Source organism: Oryctolagus cuniculus, chromosome 2 (genome assembly GCF_051225735.1).
Source record: "Oryctolagus cuniculus isolate XC-2025 breed Fujian yellow rabbit chromosome 2, ASM5122573v1, whole genome shotgun sequence".
NCBI lineage: Eukaryota > Metazoa > Chordata > Mammalia > Lagomorpha > Leporidae > Oryctolagus > Oryctolagus cuniculus.
Window position 1 is genome coordinate 5949204 of NC_142868.1, and position 15168 is coordinate 5964371.

The following is a 15168-nucleotide window of genomic DNA, read 5'->3' on the forward strand; positions in this document are numbered from 1 at the left end:
CATTCCCTGGAGAGAGGGATAGAGGTGTATATAGAGGCTTACTAAAGAGTAAAAATTGAAAAAAAAATGATTTCTTCCCTCACAGAGTGCTCAGGACGGTTTGCAACTGTTCTGAAGAAACCAACCAACCTTCTTACAGATACTTGTAAAACGTCCCCAGAAGACCAAAGCGTCTCATCTTTGGGAGGGTGTAGACTTTCATCCACCCCTGGTACAGGTTGGGGAAATTTAATTGGGAAGCATCTGGAACATAGGAAAAATGAACTTCCCAGTAACCCTCAGTCACAGTCGTGTATTGCTAGTGCATTTAAGATCACCCCTGCACTGAGCGCTGACTCCTCTGTACCTTCCTTCTCTATGACAGACTCTCCTCTATGAAACTGTCCATATCAATATAAGGAAAAGCCCCTGAAGTACCATCACTAGAGCTCTGAGCCCTGAAGAGTGCTAGCCCTAGAAAACATGGCCAGTGATTGCTCTTCTCGCTGCACCACATACACCAAGACATCTCTCCAGGATGAATTCTCTCATTGAAATGGATTTTTCTACTGTCCAGATTCTAAATTTCATTATAAAGTTTTATTTTGAAGCGTTTCACACAAGTTGTTGCGAAAATAGGAGAGAGTTCCGATGTACCTTTCATCCGACTTGCACAGACTTTAATATCCTGCAAAATCATAATCATTGTGCCTATTGTGTGAATGTTGGCCTCGTCCCCAAACTCATATGTTGGGACTGCTACAACACTCAATGCAACAATATTAAAAGGTGGGTCTTTGAAGGAAAAGGATTAAGTCATAGAGCTGCACTTTCATGAATGGGATTTTGTTTCTCATAAATGAGGTCAAGGGAGCTGCTCAGACCCTTCTACCACACGAGGACACAACAGGAAGCTGCCAGCTACGAAGACTGGGTCCGCAGCAGAGGCAGAACCTCCTGGCGCTTTGATCTGGGACTTCTCAGCTTCCAGAACTATGAGCAATACATTCTGGTTGTTTATACATACCCATTTTAAAGAATTTGTCAAAGCAACACAACCAGACTGAGACAGTTTTCCAAACCAGGAAGCTGGCATTGGCACAATAATAGTAACAAGACCTTACTCAGATCCAGCTTCACACAATTCCTTATTCTTATTTTTGGTGTGTAGTTTTTATTGAATTTTACTCTATCTGTAGATTCACGTAATGATCACTGCAATATGGGTATAGATCTGTTTCCTTACTACTAAGCAACTTCCATTCGGAACCTCAATTTTTGAAAAGTACAGTTGGAAATAGATCAAAGTTGAATACATTCCTCTGCCTAGACTGATATATCATGATGCTTTAATAAAGAAAGAATGATTAGAATTTAAAAGTGTTTTAGCTTACCAGGAAACCTCTAGAAGACACTAACAATTATATAATTGTAATTGTCAGCATTCTGGCTGTCTATTCTTGCACAAAAAAACATTCTGAAATTTAGTGGCCTAAATGACACCTACCATTTATTTTGCTGACAAATTTTCAGGTTGGGCCAGTGGGACAGCTCATTTCATCCCATGAAGCATTGGCTGAGGTGGCTTAACTGGGACTGGAGGGCTCATTTAAAAGTAGTTCAATCATGTGACTGGCAAGTTCTTGGCAGTCAGTTCCCTTCCATGTGGGCTTCTCTGTGGAGTAGCTTGTTTCTCGTCACAACATGGTGGATGGTTTTATTGGTAAGAGTTGTCATAGAAAAATGCAAGCTACCATTTTCTTTTCTTTCTGTTTTTATTTTTATTTACTTGAATGGCAGAGTGTCAAAAGGACAAAGAAAGAGATAGAGAGCCCCTCTATTCACTGGTTCACTCCTCAAATGTCTGCAATAGCTGAAATGGGCCAGGACAAACCCTGGAGCCTGGACTCCATCTAGGTCTCCCATGTGGGTGATAGGGACCCAAGTACGTGGGCCATCGTCTGCTGCCTCCCTATGTGCATTAGCAGAAAGATGTATTGGAACTGGTGTATCCGGGGGTTGAACTGGCACTCTCGTATGGATGTGTGTGTCCCTAGTGGCAGGATAACCTGGTATGCCATGACATCTGCCCCCTTAAGACTTGGATCCAGAAACTAGCACAGCCTCATGTTCACCTGTCACCAGGAAGACTCAGAGCCTAGAATAAATGGAGAGAACATACACCTCCTGGTTTACTGGGAGAAGTGTCAACATTTTGTGACTGTATTTTAAAATCTGCATTATTTTTCTACAAAGGAATTTCTCACCTTAAAAATATGCTTGAAGCTTTGAAAATGTATTACAAACTTGATAAATTAGAAAAAAGTTCAGAAATAACTTGATCTTGCATTATATTTGTTCAGAAAGGAGGCGTTTACAAAAACTATTGAGATATATATAAAGACATATTTGAAATGTATATCATATAAAGTGCAATAAATTTGTATTGGAATATTTTCACCATATGTGGCTAATGATTTTTAGCAAGAGCAATGGGATGACACAATATATATGAAACAAACATTATGTAAGAATTAAACATTTTTGGGGGGGCTGGTGCTGTGGCGCAGTAGTAGGTAAAGCCACCGTCTTCAGTGCCAGCATCCCATATGGGTGCTGGTTCAAGTCCCGGCTGTTTCACTTCCTATCCAGCTCTCTGCTATGGCCTGGGAAGGCAGTAGAAGATGGCCCAAGTCCTTGGGCCCCTGCACCTGTGTGGGAGACCCGGAAGAAGCTCCTGGTTCCAGCTGTTGTGGCCATCTGGGGAGTGAACCAGCGGATGGAAGACCTCTCTCTTTCTCTCTCTGCTTCCGCCTCTCTCTAACTCTGCCTTTCAAATAAAATAAATAAATATTTTAAAAAAAGAATTAAACATTTTTAAGCAAGTCACAACCCAAGGAATTGATAAGGTGTTTGTTCCTAAAGCCAAGAGCCTGAATCCTACCTAATGGGAAAGATCATACTTCCCTTTTCTTTTAATGGACTTATTTGAGGCAGGTGTTTGGCCCAGCAGTTGGGATGCCTGCATTCCACATTAGAGTACCAGGTTTGATACCCAGTTCTGATTCTTGATTCCAGCTTCCTGCTAATGTAGACTTTGGAAGCCAGTGGCGATATGTCAATTAATTGGATTCCTGCCATCCTCTTGGTAGTCCTGGATTGATTCCTATTTCCTGGATCTGGCTCCAGCCCTGGCCCAGCTGAGCCATTATGGGCATTTGGTGAGAGAACCAGCAGAAGGGAGCCATCTCTCTGTCTGTTCCTGTTACCTCTCAAATTGAAAAAAAATATCATTTTTGAATCTTTTTATTTTCAAAATTTTTATTCTGAAGCTAGGTGCCTGAAACTACGACTGGGTCTTCAGCCCAAGAGTTGGGGACCCAAGAACGCGAGCCATCGTCCACTGCCTCCTAGGCTGTGCATAAGACAGAGCTGTGAGGTGTTTTGTTTCATTTTACCATCTCAAGGCAGAGAAGCTTCTCCTTTCCTCTTTCTGAGTGTTCTGACAACATAAGCGGTTCCACTCTGAGTTGACCAGATACATTTGTTGGCGTGTCAATCACCTCAGACAGAAAAAAGCAAAAAGTCCTGATGCAACAAATAGATTGGATACACATTTGCAGCCATAGGAAATTAGGTACTAGGGGCAGACATTTGGCACAGTAGTTTAGATGTTGCTTGGAATGCTAGCTCCCATCCCAAAGTGATTGGTTTGAGTTTCCCCTCTGCTTCCAATCCCGCTTGGTGGTAATGTCCACCCTGAGAGGAAGCAGCGAGGGCTCAAATACTTAGGTACCCGACACCCACATGGGAGAGCCAGATTGAATTCCCAGTTCATAGCTTTGGCCTGACCGTGCCTTGGCTGTTGTGGGCATTGGGCTGGAGGGAGAGAGTGTGTGTGTAAACTAGTGGATGGAAGATCTGTCTGTTTTTCTCTCTCACCCTGACTGTTGATGAACAACTTAATATGTTATCCCTCTTAGTAGTTTTTTTTGTTTGTTCTACTTAATACTTTTGGTTGAATACTGTAATCAATACACAATTATTCTTAAGTGCTGAAACTTAACTGAAAAGTGATCGCTGTCAAATATAAGAGTGGGAATAAGACAGGGAAGAGATGTGCAATTTGGGACATGCTCAAGCTGACTTGCCCCAAACGGTAGAGTTAGAAATATACCAGGGGATTCCAATTCAATCCCATCAAGGTGGCATGTACCAATGCCATCTCACTAGTCCCAGTGATCAATTTCTGTTCACAATTGATCATAATGATAGGACTAAGAACCAAAGGGATCACATAAACAAGAATAGTGTCTGCAAATACTAGCTGATAGAATCAAAAAGGGAGAGAACGATCCAACATGGGAAGTGAGATACACAGCAGACCCATAGAATGGCAGATGTCCTAAACAGCACTCTGGCCTCAGAATCAGCCCTTAAGGCATGCGGATCCGGCTGAAAATCCCATGAGAGTATTTCAGGCATGGAAAGCCAAGACACTCTGGGGGAAAAAAAAAACCTAAATGAAAGATCTCTGTGAGTGAGATCCCAGTGGAAAGAATGGGTCATCAAAGAAGGAGGTACCTTTCTCTGAAGGGAGGAGAGAACTTCCACTTTGACTATGGCCTTGTCTAAATATGATCAGAGTCAGTGAACTCAGGGGGCTTCCATAGCCTTGGCAGCTCATGACAAGTGCCTAGGGTGATTACTGATGCCATAAACAAGAGTGTCAATTTGTAAAGTCAACAACAGGAGTCACTGTGCACTTATTCCTCATGTAGGATCTTTGTCCTTAGTGTGCTGTACATTGACATTTAATACTATAACTAGTACTCAAACAGTATTTTTCACTTTATGTTTCTGTGTGGAAGCAAACTGTTGAAATCTTTACTTAATGTATGCTAAACTGATCTTCTGTATAGAAAGAGAATCGAAAATGAATCTTGATGTGAATGGAAGGGGAGAGGGAGTGGGAAAGGCGAGGGTTGCAGGTGGGAGGGACGTTATGGGGGGGAAGCCATTGTAATCCATATTCTGTACTTTGGAAATATATATTCATTAAATAAAAGTTAAAAAAAATAAAATTATAAAATAATGTTAGTAGATATTGCCATCTAATGAAATGGTCATTAGGATCCTGGGGTCTTTCCAATGGTGCTAACCAAGGTGTGGAGTACAGGTTAAATGTTTGTGAATTCATGTTATGAGAATTCCAGTATTTTTCCAGATGTTCCTTTTAACACCTGAGTCCTTGCATGGCTATCCTCCTTAAAGGCTGAAACTCCATTCCAGCTTGAGTGTGAGCTTCCAGGACAGCAATGGACACTACAGCAACCTTTCAGGAGCATTGGGTCCACGCAAAATAATTTTAGGGGAAGATCTGCTTCACCCGTAGTCAGACTCTCCCTTGTATATTTCCTTGTTGGCTTTTCTGGGCACATGTAACTCATTGCAAGCTAATGCTCTGTGATGCTGCAAAAATTTACAAATAAACCACCAAAGCTGACACCAAAGCCAGGTGCTGTTGACTTCTCTGCCAGTATCAGGTATGACTTAAAACTCCAAAATCTAAAACACGATCCCCGTGTTTTGCCCTATTGCGGAAGCATTAGACTAACACAGAACAGGAGACCTACCCTGTGATACTGACTATGGACTGAACCAAGACCACGACATTCTGAAAAAAACTACATGGGAGCAGAAAAATGACTCTGGGAATGTGTGAAATAAAAAATTACTCATCTCCTAGTCCTAAGCCTATGTCTTGTTTATGATACGTGTCTGCTCTGGTTAGTAACACTCATGACATACTTCTGAATGAATACTCTGACTCATTTTCTTTTCAGCTGTGTCTGGATCTCCCTTCAATTGTACAATTTATGTTGTTTCTTTTCTGGAATTCTTTTTAGTTTTTAATTGTAAAGTCAAACGTTTCTTCAAATAGTACATTACAACTTCCTTAATATGTACTTGAACATGTTTCAAATGTACAAGACTTGTGAAGTTGTTTGCTAAGGATTGGAAGAATCTTGATTTCCTGTGAGTCCCAACTGTACACCTGGAAAATTGGTCGGCTGGTGTCTTCAGTTGTATCAACTATGCAAATGAACATAAAATTGAGATGTGGGAAGCTGAGAATGAGATGGCTGTTGGCTTTCAATTAGTGGATGCTCTCCTAATTTTCTTAATATTTTTAGAAATAAATTATAGAAATCATATTTTAGAAGTTTTAAGTCTTTTTCTCATGAAATGTTTTCTGAGATTTCTGAGTCTTTCTTTTTCATGACTCGTTTGATTCCCACTTACAAGTTAGCAGCAGTTTATCAATTCTTACACACACACACACACACACACACACACATGCATACCTGCTGGGAATCCACTCGGAACTCAGGATCAGCTTGAAGATAACCTATACACATTAAAATTCTCAATTTACTTAGATTTTCTGTAATTTTTCTTTTGATACCATGAGAAATATTCCCGTTCATATGCTCATACATGCATAATTGTATATATATAGTATGCATCCCTATATACCTAATATGTAGATGATATATAATTGTAAATAACATTTACATATATATAATGATAGATAACAATTTATACTTCATTTTCTAATATTTCTGTGTAACAGCAATGCAATTGACTTTTTTTTATCTTTTATTTAATGAATATAAATTTCCAAAGTACGACTTATGGATTACAATGGCTTCCCCCCCATACCATCTCTCCCACCCACAACCCTCCCCTTTCCCACTCCCTCTCCCCTTCCATTCACATCAAGATTCATTTTCGATTATCTTAATATACAGAAGATCAGCTTAGTATACATTAAGTAAGGATTTCAACAGTTTGCTCCCACACAGAAACATAAAGTGAAAAATAATAGATGATTTTTTTTAGGTGATGATGAAATCAGATCAGACCTATTGTCATGTTTAATCCCAGTGAGAGTCAAGTTGGGAATTGATAATTTCTTTCTTTTTACAGAAGATCAGTTTAGTATACATTAAGTAAAGATTTCAACCGTTTGCACCCCCATAGAAACACAAAGTGAAATATACTGTTTGAGTACTCGTTATAGCATTAAGCCTCAATGTACAGCACATTAAGGACAGAGATCCTACATGAGGAGTAAGTGCACAGTGACTCCTGTTGTTGACTTTACAAATTGACACTCCTGTTTATGGCATCAGTAATCTCCCTATGCACCAGTCGTGAGTTTCCAAGGCTATGGAAGCCCCTTGAGTTCTCCCACTCTTATCTTGTTTAGACAAGGTCATAGTCAAAGTGGAAGTTCTCTCCTCCCTTCAGAGAAAGGTACCTCCTTCTTTGAAGACCTGTTCTTTCCACTGGGATCTCACTCACAGAGATCTTTTTTCCAGAGTGTCTTGGCTTTCCATGCCTGAAATACTCTCATGGGCTTTTCAGCCAGATCCAAGTGCCTTTAGGGCTGATTCTGAGGCCAGAGTGCTATTTAGGACATCCACCATTCTATGAGTCTGCTGAGTATCTCACTTCCCATGTTGGATCACTCTCCCCTTTATTTATTCTATCAGTTAGTGTTAGCAGGTATTAGACTTGTTTATGTGCTCCCTTTGACTCTTAGTCCTTTCATTATGATCAATTGTGAACTGAAATTGATCACTTGTACTAGTGAGATGGCATTGGTACATGCCACCTTGATGGGATTGAATTGGAATCCCCTGGTATGTTTCTAACTCTACCGTTTGGGGCAACTCAGCTTGAGCATGTCCCAAATTGCACATCTCTTCCCTCTCTTATTCCCACTCTTATGTTTAACAGGGATCACATTTCAGTTAATTTTCAACACTTAAGAATAACTGTGTGATAATTACAGAATTAAACCAGTCATATTAAGTAGAACAGACAAAAAAAAAAAACTACTAAGAGGGATAACATATTAAGTTGTTCATTAACAGTCAGGGCTATGCTGATCAAGTCACCATTTCTCATAGTGTCCATTTCACTTCAGGAGGTTTCCTTTTTGGTGGTCAGTCAGTTGTCACCGATCAGGGAGAACATATGGTATTTGTCCCTTTGGGACTGGCTTACTTCACTCAGCATGATGTGTTCCAGATTCCTCCATTTTGTTGCAAATGACTGGATTTCGTTGTTTCTTACTGCAGTATAGTATTCTAAAGAATACATATCCCATAATTTCTTTATCCAGTCTACCGTTGATGGGCATTTAGGTTGGTTCCAGGTCTTGGCTATTGTGAATTGTGCTGCAATAAACATTAGGGTGCAGACCGCTTTTTTGTTTGTCAATTTAAACTCCTTTGGGTAAATTCCAAGGAGTGGGATGGCTGGGTCAAAAGGTAGGGTTATCTTCAGGTTTCTGAGGAATCTCCAGACTGACTTCCATAGTGGCTTGACCAGTTTGCATTCCCACCAACAGTGGGTTAGTGTCCCTTTTTCCCCACATCCTCGCCAGCATCTGTTGTTGGTAGATTTCTGCATGTGAGCCATTCTAACCGGGGTGAGGTGAAACCTCATTGTGGTTTTGATTTGCATTTCCCTGATTGCTAATGACCTTGAACATTTTTTCATGTGCCTGTTGGCCATTTGGATTTCCTCTTTTGAAAAATGTCTATTGAGGTCCTTGGCCCATCTCTTAAGTGGGTTGTTGGTTTTGTTTCTGTGGAGTTTCTTGATCTCTTTGTAGATTCTGGTTATTAACCCTTTATCTGTTGCATAGTTTGCAAATATTTTTTTTCCATTCTGGCGGTTGTCTCTTCACTCTCCTGACTGTATCTTTTGCAGTACAGAAACTTCTCAATTTGATGCAATCCCAATAGTTGATTTTGGCTTTGACTGCCTGTGCCTCCCGGGTCTTTTCCAGAAATTCTTTGCCTGTGCCAATATCTTGAAGGGATTCTCCAATGTTCTCTAATAACTTAATGGTGTCAGGACATAGATTTAGGTCTTTAATCCACGTTGAGTGGATTTTTGTGTAAGGTGTAAGGTAGGGGTCTTGTTTCATGCTTCTGCACGTGGAAATCCAGTTTTCCCAGCACCATTTATTGAATAGACTGTCCTTGCTCCAGGAATTGGTTTTAGATCCTTGGTCAAATATAAGTTGGCTGTAGATGTTTGGGTTGATTTCTGGTGTTTCAATTCTGTTCCATTGGTCTATCCATCTGTTTCTCTACCAGTACCATGCTGTTTTGATAACAACTGCCCTGTAGTATGTCCTGAAATCTGGTATTGTGATGCCTCTGGCTTTGTTTTTGTTGTACAAGATTGCTTTAGCTATTCGAGGTCTCCTGTGTCTCCATATGAATTTCAGCATCATTTTTTCCAGATCTGACAAGAAGGTCTTCAGTATCTTGATTGGTATTGCATTGAATCTATAAATTGCTTTTGGGAGAATGGACATTTTGATGATATTGATTCTTCCAATCCATGAGCATGGAAGATTTTTCCATTTCTTGGTATCCTCTTCTATTTCCTTCTTTACGGTTTTGTAATTTTCATCATAGAGATCTTGAACGTCCTTGGTTAAGTTTATTCCAAGGTATTTGATTGTTTTTGTAGCTATTGTGAATGGGATTGATCTTAGCAGTTCTTTCTCAGTCGTGGCGTTGCTTGTGTATACAAAGGCTGTTGATTTTTGTGCATTGATTTTATATCCTGCTACTTTGCCAAACTCCTCTATGAGTTCCAATAGTCTCTTAGTAGAGTTCTTTGGATCCTCTAAGTACAGAATCATATCGTCTGCAAAGAGGGATAGTTTGAGTTCTTCCTTCTCGATTTGTATTCCTTTGATTTCTTTTTCTTGTCTGATGGCTCTGGCTAAAACTTCCAGAACTATGTTAAATAGCAGTGGTGAGAGTGGGCATCCCTGCCTGGTGCCAGATTTCAGTGGAAATGCTTCCAACTTTTCCCCATTCACTAGGATGCTGGCTGTGGGTTTTTTATAAATTGCTTTGATTATATTGAGGAATGTTCCTTCTATACCCAATTTGCTTAGAGTTTTCATCATGAAAGGGTGTTGAATTTTATCAAATGCTTTCTCTGCGTCAATTGAGATAATCATATGGTTTTTCTTTTGCAGTCTGTTAATGTGGTGAATCACATTGATTGATTTGCGAATGTTGAACCATCCCTGCATACCAGGGATGAATCCAACTTGGTCTGGGTGGATGATTTTCCTGATGTGTTGTTGTACTCTATTGGCCAGAATTTTATTGAGGATTTTTGCATCTATGTTCATCAGGGATATTGGTCTGTAATTTTCTTTCAGTGCTGCATCTTTCTCTGGCTTAGGGATTAAGGTGATGCTGGCTTCATAGAAAGAATTTGGGAGGATTCCCTCTTCTTCGATTGTTCTGAATAGTTTGAGAAGAATTGGAGTTAGTTCTTCTTTAAATGTCTGGTAGAATTCAGCAGTGAATCCATCTGGTCCTGGGCTTTTCTTTGTTGGGAGGGCCTTTATTACTGTTTCAATTTCTGTTTTAGTTATGGGTCTATTTAGGTTTTCTATGTCTTCATGGTTCAATTTTGGTAGATTGCGTGTGTCCAGGAATCTATCCATTTCTGATAGGTTTTCCTGTTTGCTGGCATACAGGTCCTTGTAGTAATTTCTGATGATTCTTTTTATTTCTGTGGTGTCTGTTGTTATGTTTCCTTTTTCATCTCTGATTTTATTGATTTGGGTCTTTTCTCTTCTTTTTTTAGTTAGTTGGGCCAATGGGGTGTCAATTTTGTTTATTTTTTCAAAAAACCAGCTTCTCGCTTGGCTGATTTTTTGTAGTGTTTTTTTTGGATTCAATCCTGTTAATTTCTTCTCTGGTTTTAATTATTTCTCTTCTCCTACTAGATTTGGGTTTGGTTTGCTGCAGTTTTTCTAGGTCCTTGAGATGCGCTGAAAGCTCATTTATTTGGTACCTTTCCAATTTCTTGATATAGGCACCTATTGCTATAAATTTGCCTCTCAATACTGCTTTTGCTGTATCCCATAAGTTTTGATATGTTGTGTTGTTGTCTTCATTTACTTCCAGAAAGTTTTTGATTTCTCTTTTGATTTCTTGAATGACCCAGTGTTCATTCAGGAGCATGCTGTTCAGTCTCCATGTGTTTGCATACTTTCTGGGGTTTCCTGAGTTGCTAATTTCCAGCTTCATTCCGCTGTGGTCTGAGAAGCTGCATGGTATGATTCTAATTCTTTTAAATTTGCTGAGACTTGCTTTATGACCTAGTATGTGATCAATCCTAGAGAAGGTTCCATGCACTGCTGAGAAGAATGTGAAGTCTGTAGATGTAGGGTTGAAAGTTCTGTAGATATCTGTTAGATCCATTTGGGCAATAGTGTCAATTAAATCTGCTGTTTCCTTGTTGATCTTCTGTCCAGATGATCTGTCTATTTCTGAGAGTGGAGTATTGAAGTCCCCCAGTACTATTGTATTGGAATCTAAATCCTCCTTTAAGTCCCTTAACATATCTTTTAAATAGACCGGTACCCTGTAATTAGGTGCATATACATTTATAATAGTTACATCTTCCTGTTGAATTGAACCCTTAATCATTATATAGTGTCCCTCTTTGTCTCTCTTAACAGTTTTTGTATTAAAGTTTATTTTGTCTGATATTAATATGGCTACACCTGCTTTTTTTTGGTTTCTGTTGGCATGGAATATCTTTTTCCAACCTTTCACTTTCAGTCTGCATGCCTCTTTGTTAGAGAGATGTGTTTCTTGTAGGCAACAAATAGTTGGGTTGTGTTCTGTGAGCCAGTCAGCCAAACGGTGTCTTATAACTGAAGAATTCAGACCATTAATGTTCAATGTGACTATTGATACGTAGTGGCTTTGCCCTGCCATTTGCCCGGAAATATTTTCTAGTATATGCTTTGAGCTTCCCATGCTCTTTTACTGGTAGGTGTTCTTCCTTTCCCTTCTTTCATATTGATGGCCGTGTTTCTGTGTTTCTGAGTGTAGCACATCTTTAAGTATCTTTTGCAGGGCCGGACGAGTGGCCACAAAGTCTTTCAATTTCTGTTTGCTATGAAAGGTCTTTATTTCACCTTCATTCACAAATGAGAGCTTGGCAGGATATAATATTCTGGGCTGGCAATTTTTCTCTCTTAGCACCTGTGCTATGTCTCGCCATTCCCTCCTAGCCTGTAGTGTTTCTGATGAGAAGTCTGCTGTGAGTCTGATTGGAGATCCTCTGAGAGTAATCTGACGTTTCTCTCTTGCACATTTTAGGATCTTTTCTTTATGTTTCACTGTGGTAAGTTTAATTACCACGTGTCATGATGAGGATCTCTTTTGGTCATGTTCATTGGGGGTTCTATGAGCTTCCTGTACTAGATGTCTCTGTCCTTCTCCAAACCTGGAAAGTTCTCTGCTAGTATCTCACTAAAAAGGCCTTCTAATCCTTTCTCTCTCTCCATGCCTTCAGGAACTCCTAGAACTCGAATGTTGGTTTTTTTAATAGTATCCTGTAGATTCCCAACAATATTTTTTAGGTTTCTAATTTCCTCTTCTTTTCTTTGGTTTGACTGTATGTTTTCCTGTGCTCTATCTTATAAGTCCGATATTCTCTCTTCTGCTTCACCCATTCTGTTTTTAAGGCTTTCTAATGTGTTTGTCATTTGATCTATTGAGCTCTTCATTTCATTTTGATTTCTCTTCACTATCACACTTTCCTGTTCTACTAGTTTCTGAGTTTCATTTTGATTCTTCCTTAAAATTTCATTTTCACGAGAGAGATTTTCAATCTTGTCCAATAAGGATTTCTGTAGTTCAAGGATTTGCTTTTGAAAACTTCTAAATGTTCTTATCATAAATTTTTTGAAATCCGTATCTTGCATTTCTTCTATCTCATCATCTTCATAATCTTGGTTTGGGGTGTTTTGTTTATTTGGAGGCATCATAGTGTCATCGTTGATCTTGTTTCCTCGATTTCTGTGTTTGTTACTTGGCATAGTTAATTCTTCTTGCGTCACTGTGCGTTTTTTTGTTTTTTTTATTTTTATTTATTTTTTTTTTATTTTATACTATGTCTGTGTTAAGTGGACTGCCTGCTGTTGGAGGAGCCTTGGAGGCCTGAGATGGGTGCGGGCTGAGAGCTCTGCTTGGTTCTTCCTGGTTAAGGGTGTGCAAAGGTGACATCCTCAGGTTATGTGTGGTAAATCTCTCTCTTTTTATTTATTTATTTATTTTATTTATTCAGGGGGTAAGTAACACCGCACGGCACGGCTGTGCAAAATTGATGGTGTTTAGCTTCCAGTCTCTGGCTTCTACCCCCAGAGTCCGTTTAGGCTCCCACTGGGTTGCCTAGGCTACTGAATTGTAGTGACTCAGTTCCTTAGCTCTCCCCCCTTGATTTGTAAATCCAGAGAGGGGTCCTGCTCTTTGTCTCTTGAGAATTCTTCCAGCCTTGCAGCCTTGCAACCTTTGCAAGGTTAGGGGGAAGAGAAACCCTGAAGCTTTTTTTTCCTTCTTTCCGGTAGTGAGTTTGCTGCATTTTCCAGCCCCCCTCTAGATTCTGACCCCTGTTTCCCCACCAACGTCTCGGGTTATTGAGCTCACCTCCCCTTCCAGCGCCGATGTGTGGACTCGGAGCCCTGGACGTCCCAAGTCTCCCCGTTGTTGTCTGTGTGGCATGCACTCCCCTTCGAGCACTGGCGCGCAGACCCTGTGGCTTCCACGGCTCGGTCCCGTGGCTCGGCTTCCGCGAGGTGGGCGACCTTGTTCTCCCAGTAGGTCCTCCGATTCACAGCCACTCGATCCAGAAGAGTTTCCCCTGCAATATTTTCCTGGTTCTTTTTTTCTGAGGCTACTGTAACTCCCCTTTTATTTAACTAAATTTTCCCGGACAATTGGCGCGCCCTCACTATTCCGCCATCTTCACAATTGACTTTTGCCTATTAACTTTGTATCTAGTGAACTTGCCAACTTCACTTATGCAGTCTAATACTTAGACCTTTCAAAAACTTTGTGAATAGTCAATAAATGTAGATGATACATTGTGATTAATGAGAATTTTATTTATAATTTTCCAACCCTATTAATTTTCTGCCTTATTCCACTGACTACCCTCTCAAGATACCATTTAGTGTGTGTGCGTGTGTGTGTGTGTGTATCAGAGAGAGAGAGAGATAAAGAGAGAGACTGTGATTTTGTACAGATTTGGTTATTTTATTTAATTTTATTTTATTTATTTTTTGACAGGCAGAGTGGACAGTGAGAGAGAGAGACAGAGAGAAAGGTCTTCCTTTGCCGTTGGTTCACCCTCCAATGGCCGCCGCGACCGGCGTATCGCGCTGATCTGATGGCAGGAGCCAGGTACTTCTCCTGGTCTCCCATGGGGTGCAGGGCCCAAGTACTTGGGCCATCCTCCACTGCACTCCCTGGCCACAGCAGAGAGCTGGCCTGGAAGAGGGGCAACTGGGACAGAATCTGGCGCCCCGACCGGGACTAGAACCTGGTGTGCCAGCGCTGCAAGGTGGAGGATTAGCCTAGTGAGCCGTGGTGCCAGCCAGATTTGGTTATTTTAAAAATATTCTTTATCTGATTAGGTAGGTTTCCCTTTATTTCTAGTTTGCTTAAGATTTTATTTTGTCTAAATCATGCTTAGACCTTAACTTCATCAAAAATTTACTGCAACTATTAAGAATGATCATAGAAATTAGTGTCCTATTTTCTTCTTGGGTTAATTTGGTAAGTTCAGTTTTTCATTGACTGTCAATTTTATCTATTCTTTCAAATAATGGCATAAAGTTGTACATAATAACTTCTTACTCTAATGTTTGCTGAATATGTAGTGATTATTCTGTCTTCTAATGTTGATAACTTACGTTTTTCTCCTATTTTGATTAACTTCGCTAAAAGATCATTGATCTTCTTGCTGTACCAATGAAGAGACTTCTAGGTCTCTTGATTCTCTGTGTAGTGTATATTTTCACCCTCTGTATTTCTGCTCTTTTCTTCCTCCTACTTTGTTAATTTGACATTATCCTGATGTATCAATAAGCATACCTATGCCATGTATTTACAAAGGAATTACATTTAGACCTACAAATACTTTTATAACCACAGTGCAGCCTCATTCTGTAAGATTTTTGTTTAATTTACATTTATTTTTTCACTAGCCTCAAAATATCTTCTAATTTTAATTGAGCCATTGTTAATTTAGAAGTGTTTTTTGCTTACT